Source organism: Balaenoptera physalus, assembly GCF_965194825.1.
Source record: "Balaenoptera physalus genome assembly, chromosome: 1".
Classification (NCBI taxonomy): Eukaryota; Metazoa; Chordata; class Mammalia; order Artiodactyla; family Balaenopteridae; genus Balaenoptera; species Balaenoptera physalus.
In genome coordinates this window covers 171,622,920-171,637,012 of record NC_138882.1, presented here as the reverse complement: position 1 = coordinate 171,637,012, position 14,093 = coordinate 171,622,920, and the positions used below count along the sequence as shown (strand labels likewise).

Here is a 14,093-nt window from a genome sequence, read left to right as displayed (position 1 = left end):
TACCAATTGTTACTGACTGTCCCATATTCTTTCTTCTGTTGACAGAACTTATCTCTCCGTTTTGGAAACTGCCTCCCAGATCCTCAGTCCCTGTGGCTTGGGTGGGGCTGAGCCCACTTCTAATTTCTGCGGTGGGCTAGTGACCCAAGTCTAACCAAATAAGCAACACACAGTGATCTGTTCAGGGATGGGCACTCAGCCTGCACTCTGCTCCTGAGAGTTACCCTGGATATTTGCTGGGGCATCAGGACAGAGATGCCATCTGCCAAAATACCTGGATGGGTGTAGTGTCAGCTGAGAGTTGTTGGTGGCTGTCTTTGCCACCACTTGGGGACAGCCTGCTTGAGGAGGAAGCCAAAGCTAAAGGAAAGAGAGTGAGGGAGGAAGAGTGAACAAGCAAGGGGAGTGTCTGGGAGACATCATTTTAGGTCTGAGGATCTAGCCATGCCTAAACAAATTCTCCCTCCTTGTACTTTTGATTCTGTCACTTGCACCCAAGAGTCCTAACTACATAGAAGGAGAGAAAAGAGGGTCTGCCTAGGGAGGGAGAAAGAAGATCCTGATAAAGTAAGACAATCCCAGAAGCCTTTTTCCTGGCAGGGAGGCAAGGGGAGATGGCGCTGATGGTACCACACAGATGGCAAAGCTTGGGCAGAGACCCAGGAAGCTGCAGGCCCAACCCTGGCACCCACCCACCTGGCACCAGCCTGCCTCTTGCTGGTGACTCCCCTCCCAGAGCTCTGCAGATTGTAAAGAGCTTTCCAAGTTCATTTCTCACTGGATACTTCTTGGCAGAAAGGCACTGCTGAGATCATTAACTCAGAAGAAAGAAACCATGAGGCTCAAAGAGGGGAAGTGACTTGCCCAAGGTCACACAGCAGGTTGGTGGCAGAGCCAGACAGCCATTCTGCCTTTCTCTGCCTCCTGTCCCACCTTGGCACCAACACACCACCTTTCCCAGTTGGCACTGGCTCGAGAGTTAAGACATGTGGTTTCTGGTTGAGAGTCTGACACTGATTCCTGGCTTACTTGGGCAGGCTACCTTCTCTGTGGGTCTTGAGATCCTCTTACATAGAGGCTGCCAGACTAAATGACCTCTAAGGGCCCTTCTGGTTTTGAATCCAGTGGCCTGCCAACCTTTGGGGAGAAACTCCCCAGGCTGCTTCCCCTCCCAAAAGCTCCTGCCCCACTTCTCTTCTCCTTTCTACCCTGACTCTGCTAGGCCTTAGGGAGTCCTGGTGGTTTGGGGTCCAGCTGGATGCTCTCGACTCAGCTGGCACAGGGTCCTGGCGAGGAGGGTGAGACAGAGTTGCCCAGGCTCATAGTGTAGTTGGGGGACACACTGCCTGGATACAACTACCTAAACCTGATATCACCCTCACCTCCACTCTGGCCCTAGCCCAAAACCCTTGTGTTCTCAGGGACCTCATTGATAGAGTGAGCAGCACTGGAGTCACTAAAACTCAAGTTCAAACTGCAGTCCTGCTGTGTGACTTAGGGCAAATTACTTTCCCTCTCTGAGCCTATTTCTTTAACTATAAATGGGGAAGATAATCCCTCGCCTGAGAAGTTGTTGTGAGGATATGGAGACATCACATAAACTAATAATTAGACTTAACATATGGTGGTTAATTAGTAGGAGACCTAACAGTCAAAGCTTCTTAGTTGGGCTTTGAAGGCTGCTAGGATCTGGCTCAATTCTTTACTCCCAGCCAGTTCTTGCCCCCAAGCAGCTGAAATAACAGTTGAGGATCCACCATCATTTCCCTTTCCTTATATCCAAGTCCTCCTTGGTTTTCAAAACATAGCACAGTTTTCTCCGTTCCTAGGCAGACCTCCTGACTGGCCCAAAGGGATCTCTCTTTCCACTGAATATGGAACACTGGCTCTTCTTGTCACTCTGAGCCATCCTTCCAGCCTCCCTCCAGCCTCCCATCCAACAACTGCCCACTCATTCATCAAAACGCCATCCACATCCATTTACTCATCCATCTGACATCTGACATGCCCTCATCCATCCAGGGTACATCATTTATTTATTCACAGAACGTTCAATCTGTGTCAGGCCCTGTGCTGGCGCTGGGATGCTGAAATGAATACGTTGCAGTCCCTGCCCTTTGGGAACTCAGAGCCTAGGAGGGGAGACGGATGGAAAACCACTGTGATCAGCGGGATAACCCAGGCCTGAACGATGCTGCCTCTCCCTCCAACGGTGAGTGCAGAAATCGATGTAAATAAATAAATAGTTTAATTGAGATTCAGTGTCTTATAAATAACCCCGATTCTAAAGTTGTTATCTTTTATTCAAAAACCAAGTCAAATATTCCAGAACTCCTGCTTCTGCAGCAGTGACAGGCAGGTAATTAACAAATAAAGATAAGAACAAAAAATAGGAGGAATATCTTCCCCATCTGGTTGCCATGGCTTAGAAACAATAATCTCAGGGCTGCAGTGGTTGTAAATCATAACTGGCCTTGGAGTGTCTCTTTTTTTCTTCTTCCTTTTGGCCACACTGCTCTGCATGTGGGATCTTACTTCCCCAACCAGGGATCGAACCTGTGCCCCTTGCACTGGAAGTGCGGAGTCTTAACCACTGGACCACCAGGGAAGTGCCTGGAGTGTCTTTTTTACTTTGATGGGAGGACTTGTGTGGAGACAATAGCAACCTACTCCTTTGCAAAAAGTTCAAGTGCACGTGCACTGAGAGGGAAAAAGTGACTTCAGGGGGCTTCCCTGGTGGTGCAGTGATTAAGAATCTGCTGGCCAACGCAGGGGACACGGGTTCGAGCCCTGGTCCGGGAAGATTCCACACGCCGCAGAGCAACTAAGCCCGTGCTCCACAACTACTGAGCCTGTGCTCTAGAGCCCGCGAGCCACAACTACTGAAGCCCGCGAGCCTAGAGCCTGTGCTCCCCAACAAGACAAGCCACCGCAATGAAAAGCCAGTGCACCGCAACAAAGAGTAGCCCCTGCTCGCCGCAACTAGAGAAAGCCCACGCACAGCAACAAAGACACAACGCAGCCAAATTAATTAATTAATTAATTATTTTTTTAAAAAAGTGACTTCAGGGATATTTTTTCCTGGTCAGCCTACAAGTCAGGTGAGGCTGGCTTCTTGGGTCTCTCTCCTAAGTGGGCCAGCACAGAAGCTTCTGTGGGCAACTGCTGTAGCCTCCCGCCTGATCTCCTGGCAGGAGGAGGCTGCCTATCAACCTACTGAGTGCTTTTTCTAAAGCACAAATCTGGTCAAATCACTCTGTCATCAATGCAGCCCAGAGAGCCTGGGGTAATCCCTATGGCCTCTGGACCAGCCAACCCCCCGGTCACAAGGACCCCAGATAAACGGGATGAGTCCCCCTGACTGTAGTCCCAGAAAGACAGATGAGATCCAGTCCCCCTAGCCTCACAGCCCTGTCCGGATCTGTCAATGTCCACAGAGTAAGTCCCACTTTCCTGCCCGTTGGTCCTCTCTGCCCTTGATCTCCACAACGTTCTGTGCCGCCTCCTCTGACCCAGCCCTCCCCCGGCCCCCGGCCCCCTTTCATGAGACCTTCCACACCAGCAAGTGTCTCTACAGCCTCGGCACCTTCCCTAAGGGGTTCCCCCACCCCTTAAACGTTGCACCCAAGGACACTGTTTTCCCTGTAGTCTTCTCAGTGACTCTGTTTCTCTTCTCTCATCCCATGCTCCTCAGGCCCAAAGGTGGGGTCGGTATCCTCTGGGGTCCCCACACTGCCTGCAGAACTGTGCGACCCAGTGGCTATACCACCCTCATCACTGCTGGACTCATCGTCCACTGGCCTCCGGGTCTTGTCCCTTCCTTGAAAACGATCCCATGACCTCTGCATCATCCTGGTCGACTCTGACATCTGGGGGCCACCCCCTCCAGCACCCTAACCTCTCAAGTCCTCTCCCATGACCTTTGCTTCCATTCTTCCTTGTCCACGGCCACTTCTTGGAATGTGTCATCACCCATAACTGCCCTGCCTCCAAAGTCGCCAATTTGAGAGCCCCTCTCAGACACCCCAGCTTCTTCCCAACACCCTTCACGATGACGGGCCCATCAGCCTGCTGGGATCACATGACCCCTCACTTCACCACCAGCTTTGCCTGTAACCCAAACTGTCATACTCCTCTGCCTTTTCATCACGTCTGTGAGGAAAAGCCCACACCTGGATAAACCCAATTAATAGATTTCTCAGTTCTCGCAAAGCAGCCAAGCACTTCTGGAGAAAGTCACTCCACGGGGCAGACTGGGGCCACCGGAGATCCGGAATCATCGACTCCGAAAAGCTCCCCGATGCTGTCCCACAACCCAACTAGGCTTCTCTGAGGAACTCACTCCTCCTAATATTTCAGATCCTCTTGCTGTCCTCAACCCTCCTGGGTCCCCTTCGCCCCTACCCTGGGTAAAGACCTGGTCTCCCCCCACCCCCTATACTTGAGGCTCTGTCCCTCCCTGCACTAAAGGACAATGCCTCCTCCTGCATTCTGAACCCTATCTTCTACCTACTCGGGAGCCCACATCATCCACGATCTCTTCTCTTGTAAACCCAACCTCTTCCCCTGCCCAGAATCCTTCCCACTGGCTCCTAAACATGCTTAAGCCTCTTCTACTTAAAAATAATAAATAAATAGAAAGTCCCCTTTTCCCCCTCCAACTAATGCCTTATCTAGCCCAATGCTCTCACATCCAAAACTGTTTAAAGGTCTCCACGCCCTCCCTGCTACTCACCCCTCCACCCACTTGCTACAATTTGGTCCAGGGGTTAGGAGCTGAGCTGGGTTAGAATCCTGGTGCCGCTAGTTTTTCTACAACTCTGGGCAAGTCACTTAACCTCTCTGTGCCTCAGTTTTCTCACCAACAAAATGGGTGTGATTCATAGTACTTCCTTCATCTGGTCGTGAGGAAAGTCAGCATTATTTAAAATTATATTTGGCTGCAGAGCTCCCTGCCTCCCCCCTTGCTTTATTTTCTCCATGGCACTTATCATTGACTAACATACTATTCACTCCTTATTTACTGTCTCCTGCATTAGACCCTAAGTATCAGAGCACCTCAGGGCCACAGCCCAGCCCCTCTTCACACTCCACGTGTCCCAGCAAATGCACGTCCCCCCCCAGCTTCAGTTCCTTCAGCCTCCAGCCCCTTTATAACCAAGTACCCATTGGATGGTTCATCATGAACTTAATACATCCAAACCTGGTCCATTTGCAGTGATGGGGGCCCCAGGATGTGTCCAGCTGCATGAGCTAGAAAGGTAAGCTTTAGGCCCTGGTCTTCCTCCTGCTCACCTGCGTTCCCAGTCTGTCATCAACTGGCTCTCTCATCTTCTGAATCTCTCTCACATCTGGCCACCTTCCTCCCTCTACCTTCTCTCACCTGGCCAACTGCAATACCAGTCCCCAGTCTACTTCAAGCCTAACACACCCCTCTTTCCGGAGTGAAGCTTCCTCGAGGCTTCCCTCCTGCCCCTCCCCCTGCCCTTAGCTCCCCACCCCCATCCCTGATTATTTATTTATTGGGTAGCTGCCAGCTGAGGGGGATGCAGTTGCCATGGGAACTTTCAGCCCCGAGTCAGGGCTGCCTCTGCTCTCAGTAGGATGCTCTTGTCTGTCTAGACGCCAACCCCAGGAGCCCAACACCAGGCGGGGGGGTTGGGGGTGGGGAGTGAGAAATGAATAATGCAGATGGGCCCACCCCGGCCCCAGGAAGCTGGCTGGGGGAGAGGGCGGGCAGAGGCCTGGGCTTGGGGCCACAGAACCCATCAGAAGCCTCTTGTGTCCAAGTCCTTGCCAGCCAGTTCTGCAAGTCAACTACTTTCCTGTCCAAAATTGCAGCCATATCGCCAGGGGACTTAGATACAGAAGTCAGGCTGTCTGGGGAATGATGAGGAAGGGGCTGCTGAAGTTTCCGGAGAATAGTTTGGTCGCAACTGGTCTCCTTTACTGACTTTAGTTCACAGAGATGCTGAGGTGGGAAGAACCCGCCATTGGGGGTCAGGCACACCTGAGTTCCATTCCCAGCTCAGTCCCTGACTCACTGTGTGACCCCGGGCAAGTTACTCCCCCTTTCTGAGCCAGCCTGTTTCCTCACTGGGAAAACGTCCTGAGGATTTAGACAGCACATGTAAAGCTCTCATCCCGGTACTTGGTACACAGTTGGTGCTCAGGATATGACTACAGCCTTTGCTGCATCCCCAAACTCAAGCCCCCCTTTTCCCAATGGATTTCTGAGGCAGCTGACAAAATTAAACTCGACTCAGCCCCTCATCCGTGAAATGAGGTAGTGGGATTGAAGCTGCAGATGGCAGAACTGGAAGGACCCCTGGAGATCTGTTGGTCCAACACCCTCATTAGAGAGGTGAGCAAACTGACAGCAGAGAGGGGCAGTGACTCGTCTAAGGAGAGGGTCTTCTCTCTTTCTCTGAGCTCTGTCCCCATCTCCAGGGTCCATCTGGCGTCCATGCCATTTGAGTATGAGTTGAAATAAACACTCAGCAAGAGATTGAAAGGAGTACAGTCATGGAGACCAGGTAGTCTCTGGCAAGGTCAGGGAAGATGGGCCTAAAAGGGGCTCAATTCATCGAACAAATATTTCTTGAGCACCTACTATGTGCCAGGCCAGGGTATACAGCAATAAGCAAGCTGGCGTGGTCTCGGCTCCATAGAGTTCTAGTCTAAAGACAGACACCACAGTCCTCCGGGAGCTGATGATGGGGGCTTCTCTGCCTGGTTTCCCACCCACTGTGCATAGTGACCTGTGGGGAGTTCTTTCTACCCTCAACACATGCACACATTCTCTCTCTCTCTCTCTCTTTCTTTTCCAGGGTTCCCACAGCCCTTCTGCCTCTCTCTGTCCCAGCCTGGATCCTGCTGGAAAATGGCCAAGGCTATCACTGTTAAGTGAAAAAAAAAAAGAAATCAAGCTGCAGAACAATATGATTCCATTTATGTAAAAAAAAAAAAAGACACATGAAATGTGTGTGATTGTAAATGCAGAATCAAGAGCCTGGGAAACACACAACAAATGGTTATGAGAACGTCTCTCTAGGGAGCGGGAAGGGGGAAACTTTTACTTTTAAATACATACACTTTGGTATTTCTGAGATGTTTTAAAACAAAGCTATAATTTTTAAAAAGTTAAGAGAAAATGTCGTAAGATGTTGTTGACTCACTGTTAGACTGTGTGAAAGAGCACTTGGGTGGCTCAGAGGATCTGAGGTCTCCTTCTGTGATGTGAATGTGCTTTGGGACCCAGGGCAAGACTCCTCTGGGCCTCAGTGTTCTCATCTGTACAATGGGGGCCTCTGCCGCTCCAAGTCGCTATCTAGGTGTGGTGTTGCTGCAGCCCGCCTGCCTTCAGGGTGACTGCCCTTGGGGTCCTGTGACCTCTGCTGAGAGCCTAATGGCCCGTCTTCACCAGAAGGTGGTTCTGCCAGTCCCTGGCACAGCCTGTCTCTAGGTTCTGCCTGGGTCATCAGAGCCCTGCCTCTCCCTGACTCCACACAGATCCACCATCACCCCTCCTCCAGGTGCCATCAGCCCTCTCCCCACAGCCCTAGTGTGGCCACCTTGATATGAGGAGGCTCAGCGTGGTCACTTGAGTCTCCTGAAGTCACTCAGACAGGATGTGGCAGAGCTAAGATCTGAGCCCTGTCTCTACACCCACTGCTCTTCCCACTCACCAGACATCTCTCCAGAGACAGTCACGGGCATATGAAGGGGCAGAGTGGAGGCGGGGGCAGAACCTGCTCTGCATCAAAGGGCCTCTCATGAGCCACCCAGCCCAGCCTCCCATGGGCAGTGAAGTAACAGCTAATGTTTCTTAACCTATTAGTGCCAGGCACTGTTCTGAGTACTTCACACCTGTTCATTCATTCGTTCTACTAACAGTTCTTGAGCCTCTTTTGTAGGCTTAGTGCTGAGAACTCAGTGGTGAATACAGAGGGCCCAGTTCCTGTCCTCACGGGAGGACATGACACGGGATGTCCTCCTCCTGCCCATAGCCTCCTCAGTGCAGACATCAGAACACCTGCCCCAGGCCAGAGAGCAGGGGAAGTGGGAGAGGGGCAAGAAGAGAGGAAGCTCTTTCCCACTAGAAAACTAGGGAATTCCCTGGCAGTACAGTAGTTAGGACTCCGTGCTTTCACTGCCGTGGGCCTGGGTTCAATCCCTGGTTGAATTAAGATCCTGCAAGCCACGCGATGCGGCCAAACAACAACAACAAAACTAAACTAACCTCTCCCAATGGGTCTTAGAATTGTAGAGTCATTTATTGAGTACCTACTGTATACTACCCCTCATACTCGCGTCACATTTCTTTTTTTTTTTTCGGCCCGTGCCGAGTGGCTTGCAGGCCCAGGCCCCCGGCAGTGGAAGCACGGAGTCCTAACCACTGGACCACCAGGGAATTCCTGGGTCACATCTCTTAATCTTCCCCCTACTGATAGATGAGGAAACTGAGGCTCGGGGAAGTCAAGGGGCTCGCCCACGGGCACACGGAAGAGCCGAGTCTGCAGCCGGTCTGCTGGGGCAGAGCCCTTGCTTCCCCACCACGTGGTTCTCTGAGACTAGGCTACTCTCACCCCCACAGCCCTGCTCCATAGCACCTTCTGCTCTCAAGGGTGACCTTCCTCCCCTCAGTGCTGCGCCCTCCTCCAACCTGCTGCGACAGCTCCCCAGCCCCCAAGTCCTCAGACTGCCATCTGTCTGTCCTCACACCCTCCCACTATGGCCCAGCCCCCTACCTCAGCTGGGCCTGGGGGAGCCAGGGAGCAGCTGGTCACTACCTTCCATGTAATTAGCCCTCGGAGACCATGGCTGGAACTGTTAGAGAGGCCCAGGACTGTCTCAATGGGCTGGTCTGGCCAGCCCTGAACCTGTCAGGAGGCAGCGGCTGGGGCTTGGCCTGTCTCCATGGCAACCCCATCCCCTCATCCCAGTGATTACTGACCCGTCCGCAGCTGGGGGGCTCCTCAGGCCCCTTCTGGGCAGATCTATCCCTCTATACCTCTGAGCTGGCAGCTCCATTAGAACAACAGGTCTGGTAGAGGTCTAATTAGCATACATCTACATTAATTTGCATAACCCCTGGGCCTAGCAGCCCAGGGAGATATCAAGGTCAGTCTAAAATCAAAGGGTCCCTCTAATCTCATGGGGTGCCTAGCTCCTCATCGACCATCTGGTCCAAACTCACAGGCGCCAGACTGGGAGGTGGTGTGGGCAGTGCAGAGAAGGGCCTTCAGGCCAGTGACTCTCTGTGACTCAGTCTCCTGCTCTATAAAATGGGCACAAGGTGCCTACTTCACAGCGGTGTTGAGAAGATCAACACCGGGACTTCCCTGGTGGTCCAGTGGTTAAGACTCCGAGCTCCCAATACAGGGGGCCCAGGTTCCATCCCTGGTCAGGGAACTAGATCCTGCATGCCGTAACTAAAAGATCCTGCATGCCGCAACTAAAAGATCCTGCATGCCACAACTAAGACCTGGCGCAGCCAAATAAATAAATAAATATTTTTTTTTTAAAAAAAGATCAAGGGGTCTTCTAGATTCATTCCCAAGTCCAGGCCTCACCCCACTCCTCCAACCCCCAATCTCCACTCCTGGAGCGCTCTGCTTCCTGCCTGTGGGGCAGGCCCTTCTTACAGGCCCATAAAAGCCTGTAGGAACCTGCCCTCCCCCAGGAGGCTCCTCCCACCAGGCCCTCCCTCAACCTTAATTTCTGGGTCCTGGCTGCAAGTGGATTAGAAGCTGCAGGCTACCAGCTTTGGCCTTCCATCAACACCTCTGGGCTTTGACCTGGTTGGTGCACAGCTGGGAAGCAGGGGAACAGAGGGCATCTGGCCTCACCCTGGCCCCCAGCACCACCCACTCCAGTGCACCCTGTGGAAAACCATGCGAGGCAGTTTAGGGCACGCTCTGGAGTCACACTGCTTGGGTTTATCTTCCAAATGAGCCTCAGTGTCTCCATCTGTAAAATGGGGATAACAAGCCACACTTCTTGGAGTCATGAAAATTAAATGAGATAATGTATGTCAAGTGCCTGACATAGTAAGCACTCCATAAATGTTAACTGTTATTATTAAAATAATGACAGTAATAAGAAAGAAACCTGAGACCACCTGGAGGGTCAAAGAAGGGTTTACAGAGGAGGTGATATTTAAATTTGGCCTTGAACTGACTATAAAAAAAAAAACAACAACACTGCAAACACTCTGGATGTCCCTCAGAAGGACACACAGTAAATTATGGCATCTCCCTGTGATGAAACCAATATAGCCATTACAATGGTGTGGAAAGAGGGGCAACCTGCGTGGTGTGAAAAGGCTGCAGGGCCACTTGAGATGTATGATCTTATTTTTGTGCAGAAGAAAGAAAAAGAATCATCAAACTGTTAACTCTGGAGAGTGGAATTGGAAGGGGTCTTTGAGAGTCAACTAGAGATATTTCTGTAAGGTTGTTACATTGATGAGTAATACTTTTATAAGAAAACAAAATAAAGAAGAAATTACTAGGGGATGAATGAGCATGGGCAAAACCCCTGAGGTGTGGGCGGGGTGACCAACCGTCCTGGTTGGCCTGGGGCTATGGAGTTTCTTGAGGTGCAGCACTTGAGCGGATAAACCCCAAAGTCCCAGGCAAACTGGGACAAGTTGGTCACCCCAGATGTGGAAGGGCATGGACCACTTATGGGCCTGGGAACAGCTCTGGATGGATGAAATGAGGGGTGGCAGGGTGGGAACACCTGCGGCTGGGCCTCAGACCTAGAGCTTTATCCCGCTGGCCCCAGGAGCCAGGGAAGGTTTGAGCAGAGGGACATGGAAGCTGGATGCTTCAAGCACGGGGCTCTCTGGATGGGGAGGAGGCTGGAGGTGGGCGATCAGGTGGAGATGCAGAGGCCTTCCTTGGACGGCTGAGGGCAGGGCCCAGAATCCCTCTCCATGCTCACGGTCCCACTCTCCTAGGACTCCCACCTTCTTGGAGATACCCTCTCTACCTCTGCCCCTGTCCCCGTGTCCAAACTGTTGGCACATCCCCAGTGCCAATCCTCCAACAGGCTCTGGAGTGGGCAGTGAAGGCCTGGGAGGAGGGCGCCCTCCAGAGAGAAGCACTTCAGACAGGGTGGAGGGGAAGACAACCCAGACGGAGAAAACCCACCAAAAACTAGGCTCTCCCAGGAGACGCCAGCTGCAGACAAATGGACATTTGGATAAATATAAAGGTGATTAACCAGATCTCCCCATGAAGTATAATGAATGACACCATATAATTAAGTCAAAACCTCATGGCAGAAAGCACCTTAATGGAGCAGGCACTTAGGCAGGGAGAATTCATTAAGGAGGTGTGGAGAATTTCAGGAGTGGCTATGAGGATGGAGGCAGGTGGCAAAGACCAGAAGGTTGACAAAAACAATCGGGAGTTAACATCTGTCCAGAATGGGACTGAGAACAGAGCCCAGGAGTTATCAGCCCAGGCTCTGGAGTCAGGCAGACCTGGGATGGAGTCCCGGCTCTCACTTACAAGCTGCGGGATCTGGGAAAGTCATTTCTTGGAGCCTCAGTTTCCTTATCTGCAAAATGGGAATACTACTACTACTAATACCCACTTCCTGGGGTTGTGAGGATTCAGTGAGGTAATGTGAGTAAAGGACTTTGCATATAGTAAGTGCTCAGTAAATTATCATTAATTGGACAAGTCACTTTCCCTCTTGGGATCTTAATTTCTCACTGACAAAAAGAGGATAATGTCCTATCTTCTTCCCAGAGAAATTGGAGGATGAAATAAGATCACAACCGTAAAAGCAATTGCTATACTATAACATGCTTTTTAAACTGTGAAGTGCTCTACCCACATCTGTCATTATTAGGATAATTATTAAGTCCTTGGTTTCATCCCAAGGCCAGACTCTTGCTGCTTCTTCCCAGAGAAGCTATACAGTGTAGTGGTTAAAAGTGTGGCCCAGAAGCCAGACTGTCTGGGTTTGAATTTGACCTTTAATGCTTACTAGCTGTGTGACCATCAGCAAGTCACTCAACCTCTCTGTGCTTTAATGTCTCCATCTGTAAAATGAGGATGATGAGAATAGTACCTACCTCATGGGGGTGTTGTGAGGCCTAAATGACGGAAGATGTGTAAAGCATTCAGAGCATTTCCTGGCCAACGGCTATAGGTAAAGCCAGGTTAACTGCGATGATTTTTACCCATCGTGTAGACTCCGGGCCTGAGTCCCCCACAGGTTCAGAGGACTCCTGTTCTGAAGGAGACGAGACCACAGTCGTCCTGGTATGCAGGCCCCTTTGGGGCCAGGTATTACTCTCCCCCCGCCCAAACCCCCACCTCACTCCATCCAGTCCAGCAGCTGCCTGGCCCAGCCTGGCCCCTTGCTCCACCCTTGTTTTTCTCACTCACCCACCGAGCATTCGTGGACACTGACTCTGCACCAGGCCTGCACTGGCTGCACAGACGACCAACTCCAAGTGTCTGCGCAGTGAGAGCCCAGAGAAGAGAGCCAGGCCTCCACTCTGGGCACCTGCCCTGTACATGTGGCTTCATGTCCATTTCACTGACTCCTTTCACTCTTGAAAAGTGTCATTTTACACATGTGGAAACTGTGGAGCAGGGAGTAAAGTCACAGACCCCAGGTCACAAAGCAGGATTCAGACACACAGCTGTGGGCTCCAGAGCCTGCACACCACCCCACGTTTCCCTATTAGCTCCTCTGGTCCATGCACAGCATCGCCGCCACCGTGGCCTGACCACCTCCACCCCGCCGCCACTGCTGAAACCGGTGCCCTCTCAAAGGATCCGCGACAGCCACGGAGAATGCTGAGATGTGTTCTGTTCAAGCCCATCATTTGGGGACCTCCCTGGTGAGGCAGTGGTTAAGAATCCGCCTGCCAATGCAGGGGACACGGGTTCGAGCCCTGGTCCGCGAAGATCTCACATGCCACGGAGCAACTAAGCCCGTGTGCCACAACTTCTGAGCCCACGCCTAGAGCCCGTGCTCCGCAACAAGAGAAGCCACCGCAGTGAGAAGCCCATGCACCGCAACCAGGAGTAGCCCCTGCTCGCCACAACTAGAGGAAGCCCGCATGTAGCAATGAAGACCCAACGCGGCCAAAAATAAGTAAATAAATAAATTTATAAAAAAACAAAAAGCCCATCATGTGCGAGCAGTGTGATGTCCAGCAAGTCTAAACCTCCTAAGCCTCAGTTTCCTCGTCTATAAACAGGAAAAGAATTAAATCTACCTTTCGGAGTTGACATTAAAGGATGTAAAGCAGGGTACCTGGCACAGAGGTGCACCCAACAGATGCCATTCTTTGGTCCCTCTGAGTCCAATCCTTCCGCCCACCCCCATCCCCACTTTTGTAGACGGTGTTCTGAAGTTTTCTCATTCCTTCAGTGAAGGTTTCTTTCATTCCTTCTGGAGGCCTTTCTTCCTTGCTAATAAGACAAAGCAGAGCAAGGCCTTCCTGCAGCCATTCTGCTATCACCTCAAGCAGGGCGGCCTGCCTGCCTTCACAGCACCCCTGCAAACCTTCAGTGTTAAGTGTGCTATTCACTGGGCCCCAGGGCTCCCTCAGAAAGCTCCCTTGAAGCTGACCTGGCGCTCCCTCTGAGCCAGCCTGGCTGAGCCAGCCTTTGAGAGCAGTCAGCCCTTGCCTGTAGCAGAGGTGCTCCGACAAACACCGGACAAGATGCCTCTGTACAAAAACCTCCCGACTTTCCGTGCCTCCTCCCGACTCTGCCTTTTCCTTCCTGGACTCTGGTGTGAGTCTATGACATCCTGTCTGATTCAGAAAATGATGATGCTGAGACCTTGGGCAAATCATTTGACCTTTCAGGGCCTCAGTTTTCTCATCTGTAAAATGGGACTTGTAACCCCTACCCTTCTTGCCTCCCAGGTTGAGGGGTGGATTCAATGGGATAACTGACACCTGGGAACCATCAAGCTCCCCCCCTTGCTGGGGAGACCTGCAGGGCTCGCACTTTCTGTTCCAACTGGGTCAAGAGAAGCAGAGCAGTAAAGCCCAGGCTCCTCCTCCTTCCCACCTGAGCATCCCCAACAGCAGAATTGACCTCCAAGGA

General features: G+C 51.7%; 1 protein-coding gene and 1 long non-coding RNA gene across 5 annotated transcripts in view; one reads left to right on the top strand and one right to left on the bottom strand.

Annotated features, from left to right (window-relative positions):
* The window catches only part of NKAIN1 (sodium/potassium transporting ATPase interacting 1), a 42,742-nt gene that overhangs the window by 6,343 nt on the left and 22,306 nt on the right, over positions 1–14,093 (bottom strand). The window lies entirely within an intron of this gene.
* Positions 1,667–7,943, top strand: LOC309637475. Its single transcript, XR_014250563.1, has 2 exons — positions 1,667–2,212; positions 6,831–7,943. It is a non-coding gene; the product is annotated as an uncharacterized lncRNA (long non-coding RNA).